At 49.2% G+C, this 20,747-nt stretch overlaps 1 long non-coding RNA gene across 1 annotated transcript in view; it reads right to left on the bottom strand.

Moving 5' to 3' along the window:
- The window catches only part of LOC135058034 (uncharacterized), a 78,228-nt gene extending 73,384 nt beyond the window's left edge, over positions 1 to 4,844 (bottom strand). Inside the window, exon 1 of the long non-coding RNA XR_010244550.1 lies at positions 4,784 to 4,844. This is a non-coding gene — a long non-coding RNA (uncharacterized LOC135058034). The remainder of the gene's footprint in view (positions 1 to 4,783) is intronic.
- Positions 4,845 to 20,747: the final 15,903 nt, after the last annotated feature.

Genomic DNA, 20,747 nt, shown 5'->3' on the forward strand with positions numbered 1-20,747 from the left:
GCGTGGACATGCCTACACTTTCCCAAACACTCCCAGAAAAAGGTCAGTTGCCACCCACAAATGCCCTCTTCCTGTCAATCTCCTTGCGATCGACTGTGCGAATGGATTCGTCGCTAAATGCATTGCACAACAACGATGCTCTTTGTACCCGTAAGACGCGCGTGCGCATTGCGGCACATACGCATGCGCAGTTTTGCCATTTTTTTTACCTGATCGCAGCGCTGCGAAAATCGGCAGCGAGCGATCAACTCGGAATGACCCCCTTTATGCATATGTTGAAACAATACCCTTCCCTGATGTACGTCTGAATATACAAGGACTGATATGCCCACTTTCAGTGTCTACTGACACTGCAGTCATGCCTTTAATATACTTCTGATTTTATTAATTTTTCATTCTACAAACCCCTTTTTTTAACCTTATATGTTTCAAAGTACAGGGAGGAGGAGCACACACTACATACAGCACAGTGCAAGGAGGAGGAGCACACACTACATACAGCACAGTACAGGGAGGGAGCACACACAAGTAGTGAAACACAGACACAGGGAACCAGCGCAGCAGAATCTGTCCCAGTGGCCAATCCGCCCCTGATTACATACATAGCCACCATATTACATACATAGCCACCACATTATTACAGGAATAGCACCAGATTATACAAATACAGTAGCACTGCATTACACGTATAGCACCACATTACACATATAGCACCACATTACACGTATAGCACTACACGTATAGCACTGCATTACACAAATAGCACCACATAACACGGATAGCACAACATTACAGGTATAGCACCGCACTACATGTATAGCAGCGCATTATAGGACTAGCACCACATTACATACATAGCCACCGCATTACATACGTAGCCACCGCATTACATACGTAGACACCGCATAAATAGGCCCATCATTATGGACAGACATTGGGCAGCTATAGGGCTGAAGGACATTGCATTAGAGATTGTCCCAGGGCTGGCTGTGAGTGCTGCCTGGTCATCTGGCATCCTGAGAACAAGGTACATCCTGCTCCTGTCCAGTCCCCAAACCATACACTGTGACCGGGGACGCCCTAACCCTTACACTAACATGATAATGCAAATAATGTAATTAAAAATAACCTCTCTGCCGGGTCCCCTTCAGTGCTCAGTCGCCGCTCTGGTCAGTTCAGTGAGAGTGCAGGAGCTGGGGTGGCAGAGGGTGTAGTGAACCCGGCTCTGACCATCGCTCTGCTGCTGCTCCTGGGCCGGGCTCGTTGAAGAGACCTTTGGCCGGGGCCAGGGAGAGGATGCTGCTGGGCAGGTTAACTTCCTCAGGGTCCCCCATTGGTAGAACAGCTTCACCACTTTTCACAACTAGCGGCACCTGGAAGTGCCCGCTAGCCTAACTTCCGGATTGCATTCCAATGAACCACAAGTACTGGAAGCAGTGTGAGCCAGCCCAGCCTGAGTGTGAATCGGCTTGGCTGAGGGGGATATGGGACCAGCCCATCAAAATCTGTAATGGTGTCCTGGTGGGCCAATCCGCCCCTGGTAGCCAAGGCTGCCATCAGAAACTGTGGGGCCCGGGACTGACGAAATAGGCAGCCCCCCCCCCCCCATAAAAAATGGTGGGTGGAGCTACAGTGGGCATAGGGCATCAATTAGTGTGTAAAACAATTTTTTCTTTTAATTTTTTAAAGTTTGGGATATGGGTGTGGGGAATCCATAATAAATACACTGCTCAAAAAAATAAAGGGAACACTTAAACAACACAATGTAACTCCAAGTCAATCACACTTCTGTGAAATCAAACTGTCCACTTAGGAAGCAACACTGATTGACAATCAATTTCACATGCTGTTGTGCAAATGGAATAGACAACAGGTGGAAATTATAGGCAATTAGCAAGACACTCCCAATAAAGGAGTTGTTCTGCAGGTGGTGACCACAGACCACTTCTCAGCTCCTATGCTTTCTGGCTGATGTTTTGGTCACTTTTGAAAGCTGGCGGTGCTTTCATTCTAGTGGTAGCATGAGACGGAGTCTACAAGCCACACAAGTGGCTCAGGTAGTGCAGCTCATCCAGGATGGCACATCAATGCGAGCTGTGGCAAGAAGGTTTGCTGTGTCTGTCAGCGTAGTGTCCAGAGCATGGAGGCGCTACCAGGAGATGGGCCAGTACATCAGGAGACGTGGAGGAGGCCGTAGGAGGGCAACAACCCAGCAGCAGGACCGCTACCTCCGCCTTTGTGCAAGTAGGAACAGGAGGAGCACTGCCAGAGCCCTGCAAAATGACCTCCAGCAAGCCACAAATGTGCATGTGTCTACTCAAACGATCAGAAACAGACTCCATGAGGGTGGTATGAGGGCCCGACGTCCACAGGTGGGGGTTGTGCTTACAGCCCAACACCGTGCAGGACGTTTGGCATTTGCCAGAGAACACCAAGATTGGCAAATTCGCCACTGGAGCCCTGTGCTCTTCACAGATGAAAGCAGGTTCTTACTGAGCACATGTGACAAATGTGACAGAGTCTGGAGATGCCAAGGAGAACGTTCTGCTGCCTGCAACATCCTCCAGCATGACCGGTTTGGCAGTGGGTCAGTAATGGTGTGGGGTGGCATTTCTTTGGGGGGCCATACAGCCCTCCATGTGCTCGCCAGAGGTAGCCTGACTGCCATTAGGTACCGAGATGAGATCCTCAGACCCCTTGTGAGACCATATGCTGGTGCAGTTGGCCCTGGGTTTCTCCTAATGCAAGACAATGCTAGACCACTGCTATTAGGTACCGAGATGAGATCCTCAGACCCCTTGTGAGACCACATGCTGGTGCAGTTGGCCCTGGGTTCCTCCTAATGCAAGACAATGCTAGACCTCATGTGGCTGGAGTGTGTCAGCAGTTCCTGCAAGACGAAGGCATTGATGCTATGGACTGGCCCGCCCGTTCCCCAGACCTGAATCCAATTGAGCACATCTGGGACATCATGTCTCGCTCCATCCACCAACGCCACGTTGCACCACAGACTGTCAAGGAGTTGGTGGATGCTTTAGTCCAGGTCTGGGAGGAGATCCTTCAGGAGACCATCCGCCACCTCATCAGGAGCATGCCCAGGTGTTGTAGGGAGGTCATACAGGCACGTGGAGGCCACACACACTACTGATCCTCATTTTGACTTGTTTTAAGCACATTACATCAAAGTTGGATCAGCCTGTAGTGTGTTTTACCACTTTAATTTTGAGTGTGACTCCAGACCTCCATGGCTTAATAAATTTGATTTCCATTGATAATTTTTGTGTGATTTTGTTCTCAGCACATTCAACTATGTAAAGAACAAAGTATTTAATAAGAATATTTCATTCATTCAGATCTAGGATGTGTTATTTTAGTGTTCCCTTTATTTTTTTGAGCAGTGTATATAGCGATGGGGAAGGGCAAGAGGAAAAGTGGTTTGTGAAGGGCACAGGGAAAAGGTGGGTGGCGGGGCAATATATGAGAGATCAGTGATGTATGGATATGGGAGGACTAAAACTGGAAGGTCATGGGACAGGGAAGACAGGGCCAAAGGGAGATGCAGGGACGGGAGGTCTGGACCTATTGGGAGCACACGGATGGTAGACATGGTGCGGGGTGGCACAGGGTAGGGAAGGACGGACCTTAAGAAGGCGTGCAGGGCAGGGAAGGCTGTACCTTGGTTGGGGGGGCACAAGAATGAGAAGGCTGGACCTTAATGGGAGACACAGAACAGGGATGGCTGGGCCTTAATAGAGGGGCACAGGGCAAAGAATGCTGGCTTTTAATGGGGGGGGGCACAAGGCAGAGGAGGCTGGACCTTGGATGAGGGCACAGGGCAGAGAAGGCTGGCCTTTAATGGGGGGGGGGCACAGGGCAGGGGAGGCTGGACCTTGGATGAGGGCACAGGGCAGAGAAAGCTGGCTCTTAATGGGGGGTACAGGGCAAGGCAGGCTGAACTTGGGGCGGAGGGCACATTAAATAGAAGTCTGGACTTTAGTGGGGAAGGCACAGGGCAAAGAATGCTGGCCTCATGGCGTACCTTAGATATGAAGATGGATTGTTGATGGATAATGGTGGGAGGCGGCCACCATTGCTGCTGCTCCCGCTGCTTCCTAGGGCTTCCTTTCCAACGTAGGCAGGTGGTCCCTCCCTGCAGCACTTTATGGTCCGGCAGCCTGCCAAGCATGAAGACAGCACTGCTGTGGCGGCATTTTGAATGTCACTTGGCAGGCTGCCGGACCACAATCTGCTAGCAGAGATAGGGACATTCAAAATGCCGCCGCAGCAGCGCTGTCTTCACGCTGCTGGTCCACAGTCTGCTCTCGGGCCCCCCTGTCTATCCGGGCCCGGGACACCAGTACCCGCAGTACCCCCTTGATGGCGGCCCTGCTGGTAGCTGCACTCCCTGCACCTATGGTAGCTACACCCTTGTATATAACACATGTAACTGTGGCCCCTCTCAGCTGTGGGTCCCAAAGCAGCTGCACCTATGGTAGCTATACCCTGTATCTAACACATGTAACTGACAGGGAAGGTGGCCCCTCTCAGCTGTGGGTCCCAAAGCAGCTGCACCTATGGTAGCTACACCCTGCATATAACACATGTAATTGTGACACGGAAGGTTGCCCCTCTCAGCTCTGCATAGCAGCTGCACTCCCGGCACTTATGGTAGCTACGTCCTTGTATATAACACATGTAACTGTGACAGGGAAGGTGGCCCCTCTCAGCACTGGGCCCCATAGCAGCTGTGTAATAGTACCCCTGTGTGAGAGTGGAGTCGTACCTGCTTTCTCCAGACGACGCGTGCGGCTTTGGGACCTCTCACGACTTCTTCCTCAGGAGCCTGTGGCAGAAGGATAATCACCCCAAGGAGGACCCCACCGATAAGGAAATGCAAACGGATGGTGACAACATGTTTATTTAAATTCGGGGAAAGAAAAGTCACCGTTTAATTGTATTCAAATGCCGGCTAATAAATCAACTCTATCCCAAAAGACACCTTGCGGAACATCACATATCATTTGTATAATAGGCATAAGTGTTATCACATATCATTTGCTTAATAGGCATAAGTGTTATCACATATCATTTGCTTAATAGGCATAAGTGGTATCACATATCATTTGCTTAGTAGTTAGTAGGCATAAGTGGTATCACATATCATTTGCTTAATAGTCATAAGGGGTATCACCACCTCACCATCAGTGTTCTGCGGAACATTAATACTGAAGACTGTCAGTTAGAAATAGCTTAGCTCAGGGATAATCAAACAGTATGCTAAAACACCGCTAGATGGCGCTGTGGGCGCAGTAACGGCAGTCTCGGGCCTGATACACAATCCAGAGAAGTTCAAAAAGTGAAACCAGTGTTACCTTAGAGTGCTGGGCAACAGTCTGATTTAGGGCACAATAAATGACTCCGGTGGAATAATTATCTCAATCTTTTGGGAATAGTTGTGGAGAATTGCTTTAGGATGCTCAGCTCACTGCAGCTGGGGTTTAGTGTAACCTAGTATGCAGTTACTGTCTGGGGTCCCAGAGGCAAAATGGACACTGTCAACAGACACACATCAGGATGTGGGTGAGACGGTGGGGTGTCAATTCAGGGGACCACCTCCACTAAAGTCCCTAGGTGGCAGAGGGTGCCTAATGGAGTTGGGTGAGGGCACCTTTCACTAGGAGGCTTTGGCTCTTTGGCAGGTGTTTATATACACTGCTCAAAAAAATAAAGGGAACACTAAAATAACACATCCTAGATCTGAATGAATGAAATATTCTTATTTAATACTTTGTTCTTTACATAGTTGAATGTGCTGACAACAAAATCACACAAAAATTATCAATGGAAATCAAATTTATTAACCCATGGAGGTCTGGATTTGGAGTCTCACTCAAAATTAAAGTGGAAAAACACACTACAGGCTGATCCAACTTTGATGTAATGTCCTTAAAACAAGTCAAAATGAGGCTCAGTAGTGTGTGTGGCCTCCATGTGCCTGTATGACCTCACTACAACGCCTGGGCATGCTCCTGATGAGGTGGCGGATGGTCTCCTGAAGGATCTCCTCCCAGACCTGGACTAAAGCATCCGCCAACTCCTGGACAGTCTGTGGTGCAATGTGGCGGTGGTGGATGGAGCGAGACATGATGTCCCAGATGTGCTCAATTGGATTCAGGTCTGGGGAACGGGCGGGCCAGTCCATAGCATCAATGCCTTCGTCTTGTAGGAACTGCTGACACACTCCAGCCACATGAGGTCTAGCATTGTCTTGCATTAGGAGGAACCCAGGGCCAACCGCACCAGCATATGGTCTCACAAGGGGTCTGAGGATCTCATCTCGGTACCTAATGGCAGTCAGACTACCTCTGGCGAACAAACGGAGGGCTGTGCGGCTCCCCAAAGAAATGCCACCCCACACCATTACTGACCCACTGCCAAACCGGTCATGCTGGAGGATGTTGCAGGCAGAAGAACATTCTCCTTGGCGTCTCCAGACTCTGTCATGTCTGTCACATGTGCTCAGTGAGAACCTGCTTTCCTCTGTGAAGAGCACAGGGCGCCAGTGGCGAATTTGCCAATCTTGGTGTTCTCTGGCAAATGCCAAACGTCCTGTACGGTGTTGGGCTGTAAGCACAACCCCCACCTGTGGACGTCGGGCCCTCATACCACCCTCATGGAGTCTGTTTCTGATCGTTTGAGTAGACACATGCACATTTGTGGTTTGCTGGAGGTCATTTTGCAGGGCTCTGGCAGTGCTCCTCCTGTTCCTCCTTGCACAAAGGCGGAGGTAGTGGTCCTGCTGCTGGGTTGTTGCCCTCCTACGGCCTCCTCCACATCTCCTGATGTACTGGCCTGTCTCCTGGTAGCGCCTCCATGCTCTGGACACTACACTGACAGATACAGCAAACCTTCTTGCCACAGCTCGCATTGATGTTCCATCCTGGATGAGCTGCACTACTTGAAGCACTTGTGTGGGTTGTAGGGAGGTCATACAATTAGTGGAGGCCACACACACTACTGAGACTCATTTTGACTTGTTTTAAGGACATTACATCAAAGTTGGATCAGCCTGTAGTGTGTTTTTCCACTTTAATTTTGAGTGTGACTCCAAATCCAGACCTACATGGGTTAATAAATTTGATTTCCATTGATAATTTTTGTGTGATTTTGTTGTCAGCACATTCAACTATGTAAATAACAAAGTATTTAATAAGAATATTTCATTAATTCAGATCTAGGATGTGTTATTTTAGTGATCCCTTTATTTTTTTGAGCAGTGTATATAGATGACGCTCTGGGGAGCAGGGGGTTTAGAGGGTACCTGGCTCCTTTGAGTCTGCTGTGGCAGTGATGGCGCTGCTGCGGCTGCTGGGCTCCCCCAGGTACTGCTACGGCAGGCGGTACGGCTCCCGGTGACTGGGGTAGCCGCTGCTCTCCCCTGCTCTGCTCCCAGCCAGCTTAACAGTGTGCGGCCAGCGGCTCTGCTCCGGCGGCTGGTCTCTCCTCCCGGCGGCTGTGCGCTCCCCTTTCTCACAGCTGCGGCTCTCTCCAGCGGCTGACAGGCGGGGAGATGACCATCGGCATCGGGTCCCGGCTCCCTATAGTGCGATCACTCTCCTCCCGTCCAGCAACCAGCGGCAGCACGCCCCATCAATGCACTCTGTTATGATGCCAGGGCTCGGGCTCAGACAGCAGCATGGCGCTCTCTCTCTTCTTACACCCCGATCAGTTCACACGCTGTGGCGGTACTCAGCTATCCTCTCTCCGCTGCGCGGCAACTCTTCTTCTTATAACAGGGCCTCCTCCTTTTCTTCCTGCGCCCCATGCAGCCAATCACACAGGATTCCAGGGCTTCCTGCTTTCTGGCATCCGGCGGGCGGGCATGGGTCCTAGTGCCCCAGATGTTACAGGCACCAGGGAAGGGATTTTAACCCTAACCGTGCCTCTCATTCAAAGGTCTCTCAGGCAGCGCTGGCTGCCACTATGGCTGCAGCAATATGCAGCCCAGTGCCGTTTCTAGGGGCGGGCGAGCCGTGCAACCGCACGGGGCGCCCGCCGCGGCACTTTGTTAATCCTTATCGCCTCTCCCGAGCGCTCCTGCTCAGGGGGCGGAGTTTCGCGAAATGACGCGTTGCGTCGTGACGTCACGACGCAAACGCGTCATTCCGCAAAGCCCCGCCCCCCGAGCAGGAGCGCTCGGGAAAGGCGACAAGGAGAACGAGAAGCAAGAAGGAGGAGGCGGCCGGCGCGAGGGACGTGAGGCGGCGGGACCGAAGAGCGGGAAGACGTAAGTATTCTCTCTCTCTCCCCCCCCTCTCCCCCTTCCTTCTCCTCAGCTTGAAACCTGCCTGCCGCTGCCGCACTGAGTAAAATGGGGGCACCTGCCTATGGGGATACCTGCCTGTCACACTGTGTAATATGGGGGCACCTGCCTATGGGGATACCTGCCTGCCACACTGTGTAATATGGGGGCACCTGCCTATGGGGACACCTGCCTGCCACACTGTGTAATATGGGGGCACCTGCCTGCGTACTGTGTAATATGGGGGCACCTGCCTGCGTACTGTGTAATATGGGGGCACCTGCCTGCGTACTGTGTAATATGGGGGCACCTGCCTGCGTACTGTGTAATATGGGGGCACCTGCCTGCGTACTGTGTAATATGGGGGCACCTGCCTGCGTACTGTGTAATATGGGGGCACCTGCCTGCGTACTGTGTAAAATGGGGGCACCTGCCTGCGTACTGTGTAAAATGGGGATACCTGCCTGCGTACTGTGTAAAATGGGGATACCAGCCTTCCGCGCTGTGTAAAATGGGGACACCTGCCTGCCGCGCTGTGTAAAATGGGGACACCTGCCTGCCGCGCTGTGTAAAATGGGGACACCTGCCTGCCGCGCTGTGTAATATGGGGACACTTGCCTGTTGTAATGTGTAAAAAGGGGACTTTTTTATTTTTATTTTTCCCCCACTGTGGTGGGTGTGATGATATCAGATGAGGCCATGCCCACATTAATGAGACCACGCCCATTTTAATCAGGCCACACACCCTTGTCGGGAGCGCGCGCGCCTACGGCGCGCGCATGCTTTTTCTTTTTATGGCTATATGGGGGGGGGCACAATTTTTTTTTTTTTTTTTTAGAGCAATGGGGGGGGGGGGGGGGGGGGGGGGGGCGCATTTTGAAAACTCGCACTGGGAGACAAATTGTCTAGAAACGGCCCTGATGCAGCCAGGGTACCCAACATGGGTATCACAGCTGCACTCCCTGCACCTATGGTAGCTACACCCTGTATATAACACATGTAACTGTGACAGGGAAGGTGGCCTCTCTCAGCCCTGGGTTCTATAGCATCTGCACTCCCTGCACCTATGGTAGCTACTAGTGATGAGCGGGTTCGGTTTCTCGGAAACCGAATTCCCCCCCCCCGAACTTCACCCTTTTTACACGGGTCCGAGGCAGGTTCGAACCTTCCCGCCTTGCTCGGCTAACCCGAGCGCGCCCCGAACGTCATCATCCCGCTGTCGGATTCTCGCGAGATTCGGATTCTATATAAGCAGCCGCGCGTCGCCGCCATTTTCACTCGTGCATTGGAGATGATAGGGAGAGGACGTGGCTGGCGTCCTCTCCGTTTATTGTTGAAGTTGATTGGTTTATTGCTTAATTGTGGGGAGGACTGGGGAGCAGCTGTTAGGAGGAGTACAGTGCAGAGTTTTGCTGATAAGTGACCACCAGTTTTTATCCGTTCTCTGCCTGAAAAAAACGCTCCATACCATATCTGTGCTCAGTGTGCTGCATAATATATCTGTGCTGAGTGCTCACACTGCTTAATTGTGGGGACTGGGGAGCAGCATATAGCAGGAGTACAGTGCAAAGTTTTGCTGACAGTGACCACCAGTATACGTTGTCTGCCTGAAAAACACTCCATATCTGTGCTCAGTGTGCTGCTTTATTGTGGGGACTGGGGACCACCAGTATAATTAATATTATATAGGAGGAGTACAGTGCAGAGTGCACTGCTGTACCTACCTCTGTGTCGTCATCCATTAAGTATACTATCCATCTACATTCTATACCTGTGGTGCATTTTAGTTTTGCAGTTTGCTTACACAGTGACCACCAGTATACTATATATAGCAGTACGGTAGGCCACTGCTGTACCTACCTCTGTGTCGTCATCCATTAAGTATACTATCCATCTACATTCTATACCTGTGGTGCATTTTAGTTTTGCAGTTTGCTGACACAGTGACCACCAGTATACTATATATAGCAGTACGGTAGGCCACTGCTGTACCTACCTCTGTGTCATCATCCATTAAGTATACTATCCATCTACATTCTATACCTGTGGTGAATTTTAGTTTTGCAGTTTGCTGACACAGTGACCACCAGTATACTATATATAGCAGTACGGTAGGCCACTGCTGTACCTACCTCTGTGTCGTCATCCATTAAGTATACTATCCATCTACATTCTATACCTGTGGTGCATTTTAGTTTTGCAGTTTGCTGACACAGTGACCACCAGTATACTATATATAGCAGTACGGTAGGCCACTGCTGTACCTACCTCTGTGTCGTCATCCATTAAGTATACTATCCATCTACATTCTATACCTGTGGTGCTTTTTAGTTTTGCAGTTTGCTGACACAGTGACCACCAGTATACTATATATAGCAGTACGGTAGGCCACTGCTGTACCTACCTCTGTGTCGTCATCCATTAAGTATACTATCCATCTACATTCTATACCTGTGGTGCATTTTAGTTTTGCAGTTTGCTGACACAGTGACCACCAGTATACTATATATAGCAGTACGGTAGGCCACTGCTGTACCTACCTCTGTGTCGTCATCCATTAAGTATACTATCCATCTACATTCTATACCTGTGGTGCATTTTAGTTTTGCAGTTTGCTGACACAGTGACCACCAGTATACTATATATAGCAGTACGGTAGGCCACTGCTGTACCTACCTCTGTGTCGTCAAGTATACTATCCATCCATACCTGTGGTGCATTTCAGTTGTGCGCAGTAAATATAGTAGTAGGCCATTGCTATTGATACTGGCATATAATTCCACACATTAAAAAATGGAGAACAAAAATGTGGAGGTTAAAAATAAAATAGGGAAAGATCAAGATCCACTTCCACCTCGTGCTGAAGCTGCTGCCCCTAGTCATGGCCGAGACGATGAAATGCCATCAACGTCGTCTGCCAAGGCCGATGCCCAATGTCATAGTAGAGAGCATGTAAAATCCAAAAAACAAAAGTTCAGTAAAATGACCCAAAAATCAAAATTAAAATCGTCTGAGGAGAAGCGTAAACTTGCCAATATGCCATTTACGACACGGAGTGGCAAGGAACGGCTGAGGCCCTGGCCTATGTTCATGGCTAGTGGTTCAGCTTCACATGAGGATGGAAGCACTCATCCTCTCGCTAGAAAAATGAAAAGACTTAAGCTGGCAAAAGCACAGCAAAGAACTGTGCGTTCTTCTAAATCACAAATCCCCAAGGAGAGTCCAATTGTGTTGGTTGCGATGCCTGACCTTCCCAACACTGGACGGGAAGAGCTTGTGCCTTCCACCATTTGCACGCCCCCTGCAAGTGCTGGAAGGAGCACCCGCAGTCCAGTTCCTGATAGTCAAATTGAAGATGTCACTGTTGAAGTACACCAGGATGAGGATATGGGTGTTGCTGGCGCTGGGGAGGAAATTGACAAGGAGGATTCTGATGGTGAGGTGGTTTGTTTAAGTCAGGCACCCGGGGAGACACCTGTTGTCCGTGGGACGAATATGGCCATTGACATGCCTGGTCAAAATACAAAAAAAATCAGCTCTTCGGTGTGGAATTATTTCAACACAAATGCGGACAACAGGTGTCAAGCCGTGTGTTGCCTTTGTCAAGCTGTAATAATTAGGGGTAAGGACGTTAACCACCTCGGAACATCCTCCCTTATACGTCACCTGCAGCGCATTCATCATAAGTCAGTGACAAGTTCAAAAACTTTGGGTGACAGCAGAAGCAGTCCACTGACCACTAAATCCCTTCCTCTTGTAACCAAGCTCCTGCAAACCACACCACCAACTCCCTCAGTGTCAATTTCCTCCTTACCCAGGAAAGCCAATAGTCCTGCAGGCCATGTCACTGTCAAGTCTGACGAGTCCTCTCCTGCCTGGGATTCCTCCGATGCATCCTTGAGTGTAACGCCTACTGCTGCTGGCGCTGCTGTTGTTGCTGCTGGGAGTCGATCGTCATTCCAGAGGGGAAGTCGGAAGACCACTTGTACTACTTCCAGTAAGCAATTGACTGTCCAACAGTCCTTTGCGAGGAAGATGAAATATCACAGCAGTCATCCTGCTGCAAAGCAGATAACTCAGGCCTTGGCATCCTGGGCGGTGAGAAACATGGTTCTGGTATCCATCGTTAATTCAGAGGCAACTATAGACTTGATTGAGGTACTGTGTCCCCGGTACCAAATACCATCTAGGTTCCATTTCTCTAGGCAGGCGATACCGAAAATGTACACAGACCTCAGAAAAAGACTCACCAGTGTCCTAAAAAATGCAGTTGTACCCAATGTCCACTTAACCACGGACATGTGGACAAGTGGAGCAGGGCAGACTCAGGACTATATGACTGTGACAGCCCACTGGGTAGATGTATTGCCTCCCGCAGCAAGAACAGCAGCGGCGGCACCAGTAGCAGCATCTCGCAAACGCCAACTCGTTCCTAGGCAGGCTACGCTTTGTATCACCGCTTTCCAGAATAGGCACACAGCTGACAACCTCTTACGGCAACTGAGGAAGATCATCGCAGAATGGCTTACCCCAATTGGACTCTCCTGGGGATTTGTGACATCGGACAACTCCAGCAATATTGTGCGTGCATTACATCTGGGCAAATTCCAGCACGTCCCATGTTTTGCACATACATTGAATTTGGTGGTGCAGAATTATTTAAAAAAACGACAGGGGCGTGCAAGAGATGCTGTCGGTGGCCCGAAGAATTGCGGGCCACTTTCGGCATTCAGACACCGCGTACAGAAGACTGGAGCACCACCAAACATTCCTGAACCTACCCTGCCATCATCTGAAGCAAGAGGTGGTAACGAGGTGGAATTCAGCCCTCTATATGCTTCAGAGGATGGAGGAGCAGCAAAAGGCCATTCAAGCCTATACATCTGCCCACGATATAGGCAAAGGAGGGGGAATGCACCTGACTCAAGCGTAGTGGAGAATGATTTCAACGTTGTGCAAGGTTCTGCAACCCTTTGAACTTGCCACACGTGAAGTCAGTTCAGACACTGCCAGCCTGAGTCAGGTCATTCCCCTCATCAGGCTTTTGCAGAAGAAGCTGGAGACATTGAAGGAGGAGCTAAAACAGAGCGATTCCGCTAGGCATGTGGGACTTGTGGATGGAGTCCTTAATTCGCTTAACCAGGATTCACGGGTGGTCAATCTGTTGAAATCAGAGCACTACATTTTGGCCACCGTGCTCGATCCTAGATTTAAAACCTACGTTGTATCTCTCTTTCCGGCAGACACAAGTCTGTAGAGGTTCAAAGACCTGCTGGTGAGAAAATTGTCAAGTCAAGCGGAATGTGACCCGTCAACAGCTCCTCCTTCACATTCTCCCGCAACTGGGGGTGCGAGGAAAAGGCTCAGAATTCCGAGCCCACCCGCTGTCGTCTACTGTCACTGCATATGATTCTCTCACCATTGAAAGAATGGTGGAGGATTATATGAGTGACCGCATCCAAGTAGGCACGTCAGACAGTCCGTACGTATACTGGCAGGAAAAAGAGGCAATTTGGAGGCCCTTGCACAAACTGGCTTTATTCTACCTAAGTTGCCCTCCCTCCAGTGTGTACTCCGAAAGAGTGTTTAGTGCCGCCGCTCACCTTGTCAGCAATCGGCGTACGAGGTTACTTCCAGAAAATGTGGAGAAGATGATGTTCATCAAAATGAATTATAATCAATTCCTCCGTGGAGACATTCACCAGCAGCAATTGCCTCCAGAAAGTACACGGGGACCTGAGATGGTGGATTCCAGTGGGGAGGAATTAATAATCTGTGAGGAGGGGGATGTACACAGTGAAACGGGTGAGGAATCGGAGGATGATGATGAGGTGGACATCTTGCCTCTGTAGAGCCAGTTTGTGCAAGGAGAGATTGATTGCTTCTTTTTTGGTGGGGGCCCAAACCAACCAGTTATTTCAGTCACAGTCGTGTGGCAGACCCTGTCGCTGAAATGATGGGTTCGTTAAAGTGTGCATCTCCTGTTTATACAACATAAGGGTGGGTGGGAGGGCCCAAGGATAATTCCATCTTGCACCTCTTTTTTCTTTCATTTTTCTTTGCATCATGTGCTGTTTGGGGACTATTTTTTTGAAGTGCCATCCTGCCTGACACTGCAGTGCCACTCCTAGATGGGTGTTATGCACACCAGTGCCAGCAGGAATGTACTGGTGTCTGAATGGAGAGGGATGCAACACAAATGAACTCACAGACAGACTGGGGAATATGACATTACATACACAGAAGGTGATAGGGTAACAAAATAAACACAAAGTGAACAGAGAAGCCCAAAGGCTAAGAAACTGGGTGTCTCCCTAGTATTAGGAATGCTCAGATGGAAAGAAGCGAGATGTTGTGATTTAATACGTAGAGAACCCGAAATGCTGTTGCTAAGGGCAACAGCAAAACCCTAAAGGGTTACCAACGGGTGTGGCAGTAAACTGCTTGGTCAGAGATGGAATAATAGACACAAGGAGAGTCTCCACAATCCTAGTCTTCACTTGCAGTGCACTGGTTCAGCTTACTGCCACTAAACTGACACCTGAACACCTGCACAGTGAGAAAGGATTTTGGCAGGCAAGTCTGAGAATACAGCCGCAAACTTGCTAGGTTCACAGAGTAGCAAAAGAACTCCAGCAGGTTAAACGACTGACTCCAGTCTTACTGCTAGGTCTGGATTGGCAGAGTGTAATACCAAATCCCAAGGCCTATTTGCAGTAAGCAACAAACAAATACAAAGTTTACACAGTACTAGCTAGCTTTCAGGAACTGACTAACCAACAAAGATTCAGCAGCATCTGCCTAACCTGAGAAGAGGGTTTATATAGCAGGTGCTGTCCACGCCCCACTCAGACCTCACAGACTGTGAGCACAAAAACCAGCACCGGATCCCCTGCCGTGCACAGAGCCTGTAACCACTGCACAGCAAAAGACCCGAACCGGAGTATCAGCTACGCTCAGGTTACTCCGCTAGCACTTGTCTCCCGGTTGCCATGACGACGTGGCAGCACAGAGCAGGAGACCCTAACAGTACCCCCCCTCTGACGAGAGGTCAAAGAACCCCTACCACCGGGTTTATCGGGGAACTGCGAGAAGAAAGAGCGTAACAGTCTGGGGGCATGAAGATTAGTGATGAGCACCGGAAATTTTTCGGGTTTTGTGTTTTGGTTTTGGGTTCGGTTCCGCGGCCGTGTTTTGGGTTCGAACGCGTTTTGGCAAAACCTCACCGAATTTTTTTTGTCGGATTCGGGTGTGTTTTGGATTCGTTTTTTTTTTCTTCAAAAAACCCTAAAAAACAGCTTAAATCATAGAATTTGGGGGTCATTTTGATCCCAAAGTATTATTAACCTCAATAACCATTATTTCCACTCATTTTCAGTCTATTCTGAACACCTCACACCTCACAATATTATTTTTAGTCCTAAAATTTGCACCGAGGTCGCTGGATGACTAAGCTCAGCGACCCAAGTGGCCGACACAAACACCTGGCCCATCTAGGAGTGGCACTGCAGTTTCACGAAGGATGGCCCTTCCAAAAAACACTCCCCAAACAGCACATGACGCAAAGAAAAAAAGAGGCGCAATGAGGTAGCTGTGTGAGTAAGATAAGCGACCCAAGTGGCCGACACAAACACCTGGCCCATCTAGGAGTGGCACGGCAGTGTCACGCAGGATGTCCCTTCCAAAAAACACCCCCCAAACAGCACATGACGCAAAGAAAAATGAAAGAAAAAAGAGGTGCAAGATGGAATTGTCCTTGGGCCCTCCCACCCACCCTTATGTTGTATAAACAGGACATGCACACTTTAACCAACCCATCATTTCAGTGACAGGGTCTGCCACACGACTGTGACTGAAATGAAGGGTTGGTTTGGACCCCCACCAAAAAAGAAGCAATTAATCTCTCCTTGCACAAACTGGCTCTACAGAGGCAAGATGTCCACCTCATCATCATCCTCCGATATATCACCGTGTACATCCCCCTCCTCACAGATTATCAATTCGTCCCCACTGGAATCCACCATCTCAGCTCCCTGTGTACTTTGTGGAGGCAATTGCTGCTGGTCAATGTCTCCACGGAGGAATTGATTATAATTCATTTTAATGAACATCATCTTCTCCACATTTTCTGGATGTAACCTCGTACGCCGATTGCTGACAAGGTGAGCGGCGGCACTAAACACTCTTTCGGAGTACACACTTGTGGGAGGGCAACTTAGGTAGAATAAAGCCAGTTTGTGCAAGGGCCTCCAAATTGCCTCTTTTTCCTGCCAGTATAAGTACGGACTGTCTGACGTGCCTACTTGGTGTTATGATACCAGTACGTCTGACCAGAGGTGATCTTATGACGGAGGTCAGAGTACTGGAATGGAATGCTGGTTACGGGAGCAGGAAAGCCTAGTAACCCCTGGCGCCCTAACTCCGTTGTCTCGCCCGTGTTATCAGAAATCCCCTGCGAGACTATGGTTGCTTGAGCCCATGGCAGCCGCGTTTGAAGGGCGGATTATGTCTGCCCAACTCCGATGCCCCCTCAGGTCTTAATGGGAGACAAAGGGAAATCCGAGACAGGGTGATAACAAGGGGCCCTCTGACTAAGCAACCAGGCCAGGGGCTACAAGCTAACTAACTTAAACCAGAAGTATGTGCGGACAAACCGCCAGGGAAAAGGACAACCAAAAATCCACGAATCCGTTACTCCTATCCAGCACCGCTGGATACCAGAGTGGATTTGTGGGAGCGGAATCCTCCGCAAAAGCTCCGAAACACAATATAACCAAATAATAAATAGTAAGCGGTCAAGCCGCAACACACGGCTACGCCGCGACTCACGAACACCACAGGATGTTAAAGGTGCTCGGTCAGGACTCCAGGAAAAGATGACAACTTCCGAGTATTGGACCACTGAGGACAGGAACGACCGGATAGACAGGACTGGAAAACTCTCTGCAACAGACACAGCAAACAGGAAGCTATTACCGGCGTCTGTGAGAAGTCCAGAGAGTGCTTTTAACTGGGAGCTCTCCAATCAGGAGCCAGACAGGGTAATTAACAATCATGCCGTGCAGCTGCATGCTGCACGGCCAGGATACCAATGAGGTGATTAATCTAGACCCAGCAACGGGGAACGCGGTCCGACAGTGGCGTCCCCATTGCTAGGGTCTGAGCGGCTCCGTGCGCCCGGCGTCTAGCGTTGCTAGGGAGCCGGCGGCTGTCCGCATGCGGCGTCCCTAGTTGCTAGGCGCCGGGCCGCACTGACGGGCGGACCCTCGGCGCCTAACAGTACCCCCCCCTTGAGGAGGGGTCAAGGAACCCCTAAGGCCAGGTTTCTGAGGAAATTCTCGAAAAAATGCCTTTTTGAGCCTCGGGGCATGGAGATCCTCATCCAGGACCCAAGACCTTTCTTCTGGACCATAACCTCTCCAATGTACCAAAAAATAAAGCCGACCCCGGGACAACTTGGAATCGAGAACCTTCTCCACCAAGAACTCCTGCTGACCCTGTACATCTATTGGTGATTTCCCCTGAGAGATCTTCCGAGGAAATCTACTGGAAGAAACGTATGGTTTCAACAGGGAGCAATGGAAAGTATTTCCGATCCGGAGAGTTCTTGGTAAACGTAACCGGAAAGCAACTGGATTGATTTTTTTTATAATATGAAATGGTCCAATAAATTTAGGGCCCAATCTGGCTGAGGTTTGTCGAAGTCTAATGTTGCGAGTCGACAACCACACCCTATCTCCAACTTTAAAAGTGCACGGCCGCCGGAGCCTGTCAGAAAATTTTTTCTCCCGAAATGCCGCTTTTCTGAGAGCAAGGTGCACTTTTCTCCAAATGAGTCTGAGATGAGCGGTCAAGGTCAGTGAGGAGACAGAGGAATGTTGAAAAAAGGAATTAGCTCTGGGGTGAAAACCAAAAACTGTAAAAAATGGAGACACATTGGTGGAGGAATGACAGGCATTGTTGTAAGCAAACTCCGCCAACGGAAGAAACTCGGACCAGTCATTTTGGAGTTTGGCCGAGTACAAACGCAAATATTGTTTTAATGATTGATTAACTCGCTCAGTCTGCCCGTTGGATTGGGGATGGTAGCCAGACGTTAAAGACAATTTCATCTTTAAAGAGGCACAAAAAGACTTCCAAAATTGTGCAATGAATTGTGGACCCCGATCAGAAACAATATCAGTGGGTAACCCATGGAGTCTGAAAACATGGCGGAGGAACAAAACTGCCAATCCCTGGGCAGATGGCAATCGGGGAAGAGCAATGAAATGGGCCATCTTGCTAAAACGGTCAACTACCACCCATATGACTCGGCATCCGGCTGACAGAGGGAGGTCCACCACAAAATCCATGGAAATATGAGACCATGGCCTGAGAGGAACATTCAAGGGCATAAGTTGACCGATAGGCAAGGAACGGGGAACTTTATGCTGTGCACAGACCTGACACGAAAAAACAAACTCCTTAATGTCTTTGGAAAGACCAGGCCACCATACTGAGCGGGAGACTAATTCCAAAGTCTTAGCGATCCCCGGATGCCCGGCAACTTTGCTATCATGAAACTCCGTCAAAACAGTTGCTCTCAAAAACTCAGGGACATAAAGACGACCAGCAGGAGTATTTCCAGGAGCTTGATGTTGAAGCTGCTTTAACTGGGTAAATAAATCTTGTGTGAGGCCTGCCCGAATGACTGAAGACGGAAGTATGGGAGTAACAGGACTGTTATCATGAACTGGAAGAAAACTGCGTGACAGGGCATCCGCCTTGGCATTCTTGGAACCTGGCCTGAAGGTGATAATAAACTTGAAACGAGTAAAAAATAAAGCCCAACGAGCTTGCCGGGCATTCAGCCGTTTAGCTGATTCAATGTACTGAAGATTTTTGTGATCAGTCAAAACTGAAATGGTATGTGTTGCTCCCTCAAGCCAATGCCTCCACTCCTCGAAAGCCCATTTAATAGCCAGTAATTCCCGGTTACCAACATCGTAGTTGGATTCAGCAGATGAGAATTTTCTGGACATAAAGGCACAAGGATGTAATTCTAGAGAATCCGGATCCTTCTGAGATAGGATAGCCCCTACTCCAACCTCCGAGGCATCAACCTCAACAATGAAAGGCAATTCTGGGTTGGGATGTCTGAGGACCGGGGCTGAGACAAAGGCTTGTTTCAAGGCCTGAAAAGATAACTCAGCTTCACGTGACCAGTTGGTTGGATCCGCTCCCTTCTTAGTCAGTGCCACAATGGGAGCAACTAGGTCGGAGAAAGAGTGAATAAATCTTCTATAATAATTCGCAAACCCTAAAAAGCGCTGAATTGCTTTTAAGTTGGTGGGTTGCGCCCAACTAAGGATGGCTTGGAGCTTCTTCGGTTCCATACAGAATCCCTGAGGGGAAATAATGTACCCTAAAAAGGATACCTCCGTGACATGAAATTCACACTTCTCCAGCTTGGCATATAGGTGATTTTCACGTAATTTTTTTAGAACCTGACGCACCTGGGTAACGTGTTGTTCAATAGAGTCAGAATATATCAAGATATCGTCTAAATAGACTACTACGAATCTTCCAAGAAAATCACGGAGCACATCGTTAATGAGATCCTGGAAAACTGCCGGAGCGTTAGACAGGCCGAATGGCATAACCAGATACTCATAGTGACCCGACTGAGTACTGAATGCCGTTTTCCACTCATCCCCTGACTTGATTCGGATGAGGTTATATGCTCCTCTCAGGTCAATCTTAGAAAAAAATCACAGCCGAACGTAGCTGATCAAAGAGGACAGAAATCAGCGGCAAAGGGTAAGTATTTTTTACTGAGATTTTATTCAAGGCTCTAAAGTCAATGCAAGGTCTGAGTGATCCATCCTTCTTCTCCACAAAGAAGAAGCCTGCACTTAAAGGGGATTTAGACGGCCTGATAAATCCTTTCCCTAGGCTTTCTTTAACATATTCATTCATGGCCACAGTTTCTGGTCCGGACAATGCATATAACCTTCCCTTAGGCAAAGTGGCACCAGGAATTAGCTCAATAGCACAATCATAAGGCCGATGGGGAGGCAGAATGTCCGCATTGCCCTTGGAAAATACATCAACAAAATCCTGGTATTCCACAGGAATGACAGCAGCTATTCTGATGGGAAGCGTAATACATTCCTTATTACAGATGGTACCCCACTGTGAGATCTCCCCCGACTGCCAATCAATGATGGGATTATGAAAGGCCAGCCAAGGGTGACCCAGAACCACTGGAAATGCTGGGCAATGGGTAAGGAAAAATTCAATTTTTTCGGAATGAAGAGCTCCTACCGAAAATAGTACAGGAGGTGTACAGAGAGAAATAACCCCATTGGACAAGGGACTCCCATCTAAACCATGCATGGTGATACACCTACCCAAGGCTAACTGAGGAATACCTAAGGCCTTGGCCCACGTTAAGTCCATAAAG

The sequence above is a fragment of the Pseudophryne corroboree genome, chromosome 3, assembly GCF_028390025.1.
Source record: "Pseudophryne corroboree isolate aPseCor3 chromosome 3, aPseCor3.hap2, whole genome shotgun sequence".
NCBI lineage: Eukaryota > Metazoa > Chordata > Amphibia > Anura > Myobatrachidae > Pseudophryne > Pseudophryne corroboree.